This window comes from Nylanderia fulva, unplaced genomic scaffold, assembly GCF_048542155.1.
Source record: "Nylanderia fulva isolate GAGA-0341 unplaced genomic scaffold, ASM4854215v1 Scaffold117, whole genome shotgun sequence".
Classification (NCBI taxonomy): domain Eukaryota; kingdom Metazoa; phylum Arthropoda; class Insecta; order Hymenoptera; family Formicidae; genus Nylanderia; species Nylanderia fulva.
Window position 1 is genome coordinate 136,869 of NW_028189376.1, and position 8,186 is coordinate 145,054.

Genomic DNA, 8,186 nt, shown 5'->3' on the forward strand with positions numbered 1-8,186 from the left:
ACTTGCCTGCACTCCCCTTGCATTCGCCACCTTCAGCTTCTCACTCTCTCACTCTCTCTCCCCCTTTCTCTTCCACACACCTCTAATATTCCACTCAAATACACACACTGACAGCACCTCAACCTTCTCACACGCAACCGGAAACGGAAGTCTCATATGAATACTTAAATATAGACAGTACTTAATTAAAATGTGTTGAATTTATAAAGAAAATTCACTAAAATTGCTTATACTTAATTGAGTTTAACAGATGTTACAATTTAAATAAATTTCGGATATCTATTAAATAATAATCTATTAATATAGATAAGTTAAGACGTTATAGTTTATGAACGTAATAAACAATAAACACAATATAAAGTTTCATGTGCTAACATACAGTGTCTTTACTTAATTAATTGACAAATAATAGAATACGTAATAAGCTAGACTTAAATGAGAAATCCACTGTAATTATTGATACATAATGCATAAATTAGTTAAGGCCTTAATGCCTTTTCATATCAGATAATAATATTACTATGATAAGCTGTTCGTATCTTACTACTGTACTCTCGTTGTGATGTAGTAACTGCTTCTTTCATCTGCAATAGATGAGAATAAACCTTAGTACTAGTTCTGGCTTTATTGCTAAATCTAATATTGATTCTTAAATAAATATATACGTTGAATAAACAAGTTGGTTATTAGTGTCAATATTTAGTAAACTTACGAATATTGATACATGTTCTTCTATACGTAGTATGTGCACTACACGATATAAGATCTTAGTGCCTTCTTTTTGCATAAATGTCTCCATTAAACTATGTCTGACTGCCTCTCTTATCTGAAATAAATAAGCAAAAATCTAATATTAGTTTGGTGCCTGCTTCTAAGATATTGATTAGTGGAACATATATATATATAGTGTAATTTGCAATGACTGTGAACTTTCTATACTCACCCATCTGGATGTGCCTATTCGACTTTAAATTATCCTGAGAAGATAATTTATTTAACAATTGAAGAAGATCCCTTATTCATAGGATATTGGAGCTAATGGTGGACGGTTATAGTGTATATTTCATCCTCCTCATGAACTCTGTGAAATAAGAAATCTCTCTATAAGAATTGAATTAATATACAAAACTGTCTATATTTTGATGACTGTTTACACTTCTAAGATAGATATATAGTGATTTGAATAAGTATTCATCATAAATTATAGTTCTATAGATATAGATACGTCTTCATATATGTACTCTGAATAAATGATCTATATTTAGATTATTTAGTGAGTAATTTAGTTCTAATTTACAAGATAAGTAAAGCTTTTCTATTGAAGCAAGTGATCTGTGAAATCTGGATTATTTGCAAATGACATCTTATAAATGCAATAAGATATTTGCATAAGTATTATATAGTGGCTGGCTATTAGCTAATTCTACACAAGACTGTGATTGTATTATAATATACTTTCTATATACTTTTTATGTTTTTTGAGATATTAATAAATAAACTAATATTGGGTCTCAAAATATATGAATCTTTAATTGATTAGCTGCATTATTTGATATACTGTGAAAAGGTAGTTAACTAGTTACATTTAAATAAACTTAATATCTTTTGTAAACTGATATATTGTAACTTGTGATATACTGAGAATTTAGTACTATGTTACTAAATTAACTAAAAATTATATACTAGTGTGTAAATTGTAACTCATTTAGTGATAATAATTACAACTGACATATAAAATATATGATATTCGATGTGTGCAAATTAATTATAAAATAGTGATATATAATTGAGTGGATATATCATCCCTTTGACGCTGCAACACAGCCTCATCAGTCTGGTCTTCCTCGGAGGGACTGTGGTGTATGAAGCCTCCTGGAAACTGCTGGTGGTCCACGTGAGACAATATATTACCATCCTGATGACCTGCAAAAGATAAGTGACTTATATATGTCTGTGTGGTCGTTTTAAATTTATATATGGGCACACAGAGTTACTTAGGGACAGCCCTGTAAACCCATAATGACCATATAATCGACTTATTGATATAAATATTTATCATACATAAACAGTGAAAAGAAATATGTGACGCAGTAAATTCACAGATAATTAGTAAAACACTCTACTTAATAATAATAATATACACTAAAATTGTGAACTCACCAACTAATGTGTCAAGTACTATAATATTAATATTATATAAACCATAAATTACTATTTAATTTAATTAAATGAACAAAGTATATGCGTTTAGTAAAGAAATATTACACATTTTTGCGTAAATTATAATAACTAAACGCCAATGTGGAACAAAGTGATCTCTTCACAAATAATTACTGATAAACATTAAGCTCTTACGTTATTGATATGTGTGGAGAGCTGGTGGTGTTATATTTCCTTATAATTGTACCTCAGTGCCTCAATCTTGTACGTTTTTAGTTAATTTGTTGGGATCCCATGTGCTGCTGCATCTGGACACATGTATTGAGATGCATAAGTAATTGACATGTGACATTTCAATAATAATCACACACATCGTACTACGTAACTTTACATTATATAAAATATTGATAGCTATTAGCTGTTTCCATAATAACATTGGATAGTAATGCTCAAAGTCTATAACTTTTCTTAATTAATCTTCATATAAGTGAAACAATTATATTTTTTGTGTTAAAACTAAGTTAAAATGCTAATGACAAGCAGATCGTATTAAATTGCAAAAGTCTTGCACATAAATATCAAATACTAATCATTGAACGATATAAACCTTAAAACATCTTATTACTAATAATAATCTAGAAATAGTTTGTTTTGAAGTAATAAATCTACTACGAGCAATGATATATTCATTACACATAATAATCAATTAACTGTTTGTTTAATTAGGAAATTTAACACATGTATGTAATGATGTAAAATATGCATTGAATCTAGTGTAAGAACAAATTAGTGAAGGATGTTCTATTAAAGTAGTAATTACATATGTTGAAATTATAAATTTATTACAAAACTCTATAATATTAAAATCTTAAAATAAGTGATCGTACAGACCTAAAATGTGCATGGAAACAGTACTGCTCGCGGTGTATAAAATTTATATGACTTAAAACTTTAAATTGTGAGTAATACAAACTTTAAACTCCAAAAATACTCAATTACCACTTATTGTTGTTCAAAGTTAATATTCCTGAAGATACATCTATTGTATACTACACAGGATAAAATAGCTATCTTGCAAGTGATCATCGATAAATGTGGACTTTTATATTACACCATCAGTGCATATGGTGTCCTGGGTATGTGATTTTCCTTCGTTTACATTTATATGTCAACACTCAGTTGAAATCCTTCTGAGTTAATTGGTGGCACTTCATCTATTGTCGTCTCCTAGTGTAAACATAAAATATAAGTATTTAGTAAATGACTTTCTATTAACAATTTACATAACATATTACGGAATCATACATAGTGCAGTGTTCCTTGTAATACTGAATAGATACCAAAACATTGATATTTTTAGTTAAAAAGCTCTTAATAAGTGTAATAATCCTTCTAAATGTGTGAACTAAAGCAATATGTGCCATGATAAACGGATCTATTATATAACCACATATTAACAAATACTAGAGTTCAATATTATAAACTTAAACATTTATTTGACAATTAAATAACCTAAAGTCATTTGGTTTTGAATAATATACTTATTATGATATAGTAAGACAATTTTAACTACTAAATGATATTAAAATACTTACATCACTAAATATATCAAATTTGGATAAATAATACTTTCTCTGCAGCTAGGCTTGTGTCCTAGTATCCTAATTTGTGACAATCTTGATACCTAGTGATTTTAACAACACTTTTAAGCTGCTGTGTGTGTATCTGGAATATGCAAATATAATAAATGACTTATTTCATAATAAATTAATACATGATAAAGTTATGTGACGGTATATGGCACTAATTGCTACAAGTTAATCAAGTGACAACTAACCACACAAAAATTACCTGACTTACAGTGTATTAACATTTGTATTAAACTTTATACTGTCTAGTGTATATATTTTGATATATCTGATTATATGAGGACTTGAAAAGCGTACCATTAATGACTAACTTGGATGTTTGCGATGCAATGGTATGTAATGATGTCCTCTTTGGGGCTATACGTATTGTCCTTTTCACATGGATAGGATATTTCCTCGCTTCTGCATTGTTGATATGCGACGGACCCTCAAGTAATGCGTTGTGTAACAACAATAGCATAATTAGAATTAATTAAATTTGATATGACATGCATATACTATATAGTTTGAATTTCGGTTATTATTATTATTATTATTGACAATTAAATGATATTACCTCGTACTGCAGCTATTGTGTGTTACTGTTATTATATAATTACCCAAAAAGTGCATCCTTGGGATTGCTGCATTGATGAAGTGACATTCTGTAGTATTGAGGTTATAAACTCTCTCCCGAGTGGATTTTCCTCTCTCGGGAATAATAAACGTGACAAGCTGTAGCATTCATCATCCACACCTTTCATTTACACTCTACACTTTTATTACACCTTACACTTTTCACTACACTTTTACACTTTTTACATCTTTATACATTTGTAATAACTTCAATTCATTAATATACATAATGTTTTTAAGAAAAATCAATATTTCCATAACAACACATTCATTCATTTATTTGTTACATATTAATTCTTTTTGTTCTTTCGCTTTATACTTTCAATGAATAAACATTACTTTTTCAAAGATCTGGTGAATTTATTTATAAGTCGCTACATTTTTGGTGACCCCGACGTGATATTAAAGCCGACGTGATATTAAAGCCGACGCATTTTAAAGGCTGATGCGGAATAAGTGCCAAGTGATCGTCGTATTTGAAGTCTGCGAAATATTATCATCGCTTGGAAGAATTGCTGGATATTCTGATTTTAAGAGATTCATTCTCCGGATCTTTGAAACATCAGAGGCGGATTAGTCCTTCACGGAAATTCTCAAATCATTTTATCGGATTCCTGGAACAAGAGGAAAATGCCAATCGATAGATCACCAGTTAGACCCTGTTCGGATACACAGATTGATATGGATTTGGCGAACGGATCAAATCAGGTTGGATCAGATAATATTAATATTTTACCTTCTCAAACTGGACATCAGGTGAGTAATCCTATGTTACAAATTCACTCAAATGAGTTTCGTTTATTAAAACTACCGACTTTCTGGCATAAACAACCTAAACTCTGGTTTGCTTCTATTGAAAGTGAGTTTACGGTTTATCGAATTCGATCAGATGATATTAAATATAGTTCTGTCATTCGTCATCTTGATGAACAAGCCTTAGTAAACATATCTGAAGTCATTGAAAATCCACCTGAAACAGATAAATATAATTATTTAAAGAAAATATTAATAAATCGCTTTACGGATTCAGAGGAAAAACGTTTGAGACAAATATTAGCTGGAATTGAACTTAATGATAAAAAGCCTTCGGAATTACTTCGAGAAATTCGTCATTTGTCTGGAGGATCTTTAGCAGATAGTGTTTTGCAAATGATTTGGCTTCAACGCTTACCACATAGAATTCAAACGACTTTAGCCGTAGTAGAGGATGTTCCTCTTGTTAAACTTGCGGAATTAGCCGATAAAATTGCTGATCGGGACGGCGGTTTGCAAGTCGCGGAAGTTTTCAATAATGCAAATAATAAATCTTCGGATTTCGCCGATTTGCTACGAAGAATCGAAGCTCTTGAAGTTTCTCGTCGTCGAGATCGTTCCAAAAGCCGGTCTAGAGAGAATAGAAGATTTAGATCGTTATCGCGTAACAAAGACAAATCAAATAAAGATATTAAAGATACATCAATTTGTTTTTACCATAAGAAGTTTGGTGATAAGGCTAAACGATGTACTTTACCTTGTTCTATGTCCAAAACATTCTCGGCTTCACAGGAAAACTAAAAACGCCGCTTAAGACTGAGGCTGCTTACGACGGTGTTTCTAACAATCGCCTCATTATTTTCGACAGACATTCAAATTTGAATTTTCTTGTTGATACGGGCGCTGATATATCGTTGTTACCTAAAAAGGTTTTATTGAAGCCGTGGCATACTAATTTAAAACTTTTTGCCGCAAATGGTACTCAAATTAATACTTACGGTTCTAAAACTTTAATTTTGAACCTCGGTTTAAGGAGAGAATTCAAATGGAAATTTTGTGTCGCGGATATTCAACGTCCTATTTTAGGCGCCGATTTCCTTTGTCATTTTAATCTCCTAATTGACATTAAAAACAAGAAATTGATTGATAATGTTACCGGTCTTATGAATACTGGAAAAATTCAAGAAGTTGCACATTTGTCAATTTTTACCACATCTCCTGATTCTGTGTACCACAAATTTTTAACCGAATTTCCAGGACTCACCCGTTTTTCTCCAATTTCCTCGGTAAAAACACATGGTGTTGAACATCATATCGTTACGGAAGGTTCTCCTAAATTTTCGACTCCCAGAAGACTTACTCCTGAGAAACTTAAATGTGCCAAGGAAGAATTCAAGTCTATGATGGAGCAAGGAATTTGCAGGCCTTCAAGCAGCTCCTGGGCAGCCCCTCTACATATGGTACCTAAAAAGGAACAAAATTCTTGGAGACTGTGTGGTGATTATCGTGCACTCAATTCAGTGACTATCCCGGATCGTTATCCCTTACCTCATATTCAAGATTTTTCTTCTTCACTTTTTGGTAAGAATATCTTTTCTAAAATCGACTTAGTTAAAGCGTACTATCAAGTACCCGTCGCTAAAGAAGATATTCACAAAACAGCTGTCACTACTCCATTTGGGCTTTTTGAATTTGTCGTAATGCCTTTCGGTTTACGAAACGCAGCCCAAACTTTTCAACGGCTCATGAACTCTTTACTTAATGATTTGAGTTTTGCCTTTTGTTATCTTGATGACATTCTTATTGCTTCTAAAGATGAGAAAGAACATATTGCTCACTTACGCATTATTTTTGATCGTCTTCAACAAGCTGGAATGACAATCAATGTCGCTAAATGTCTTTTCGGTCAAAGCGAGATTTCTTTTCTTGGTTACTTAGTTTCTAACCAAGGAGTTAAACCTACATCCGAGAAAGTGAAATCAATTATTGATTATCCTAAACCTAAGACACTTCATGAATTACGCAGATTCTTAGGAATTATCAATTATTATCGTCGCTGTCTCAAGGATGCTGCAAATCATCAAGCTCTGTTAACAGAATATTTAAAGGACAGTCGCAAGAGGGATAGAAGAATTATTTGTTGGACTAAAGAAGCGGAATTAGCTTTCGAGTCATGTAAAGAAGAACTTTTACAAGTTACTACCCTTTCTCATCCTGCTCCTCATGCTCCTCTTATTTTAACTTGTGATGCTTCTGACTTTGCTGTTGGTGCATCACTTGAACAATCTATTGACGACGATATCAAACCAATAGCATTTTTCTCAAAGAAACTAGACAAAGCTCAAAGAAATTATAGCACTTATGATAGAGAACTTCTTAGCATTTATTTGGCTATTAAACATTTCAGACATTTTGTTGAAGGAAGACAACTGATTATCAGAACTGATCATAAACCTTTGATTTTTGCTTTCCGTCAGAAATTGGATAAAGCGTCACCAAGACAGATCAGACAATTGGACTTTATTGCTCAATTCTCTACAAATATTACCTATATTTCTGGAAAAATGAATTCAGTTGCTGATGCTCTGTCAAGAATTGAATCTATTTCAATGCCTATTATAGTTTCTTTAGAAGAACTTGCTAATTATCAGAAAGAAGATGAAGAACTTCAAGTTTTACTTTCTTCAAATTCTTCACTTCTGTTGAAGAAACTTATTCTTTCAGGATCAACCATACCTATTTATTGTGATTGCTCTTCGGAATTAATTCGTCCATATGTTCCTAAACTCTTACGCAAGAGAATTTTTGATGTTGTTCATGGACTCGCTCACCCCAGCGGCAGATTGACATCTAAACAATTACTACTGAAATTCATTTGGCCTTCTTTGAAGAAAGATGTGAAGGAATGGACTCGAACTTGTCTTCCATGTCAACGTGCGAAGATTTCAAGACACACCAAGAATTCTCCAATTAAGATTGCAATTCCTGATCAACGCTTTCAGCATGTGC

General features: G+C 31.8%; 1 long non-coding RNA gene across 3 annotated transcripts; it reads right to left on the bottom strand.

Annotated features, from left to right (window-relative positions):
• Nucleotides 1-361: 361 nt before the first annotated feature.
• On the bottom strand, nucleotides 362-4,509 carry LOC114928787 (uncharacterized). 3 transcript variants are annotated; one of them, XR_014926386.1, is made up of 8 exons: nucleotides 4,409-4,509; nucleotides 4,121-4,211; nucleotides 3,756-3,885; nucleotides 3,160-3,387; nucleotides 2,356-2,468; nucleotides 944-1,923; nucleotides 713-826; nucleotides 362-584 (listed from the first exon to the last, which is right to left on the bottom strand). It is a non-coding gene; the product is annotated as an uncharacterized LOC114928787 (long non-coding RNA). The 3 variants fall into 3 exon arrangements; XR_014926387.1 differs by having other exon boundaries at nucleotides 4,121-4,236; XR_003819118.2 differs by having other exon boundaries at nucleotides 4,107-4,509.
• Between the last annotated feature and the right edge of the window lie 3,677 nt (nucleotides 4,510-8,186).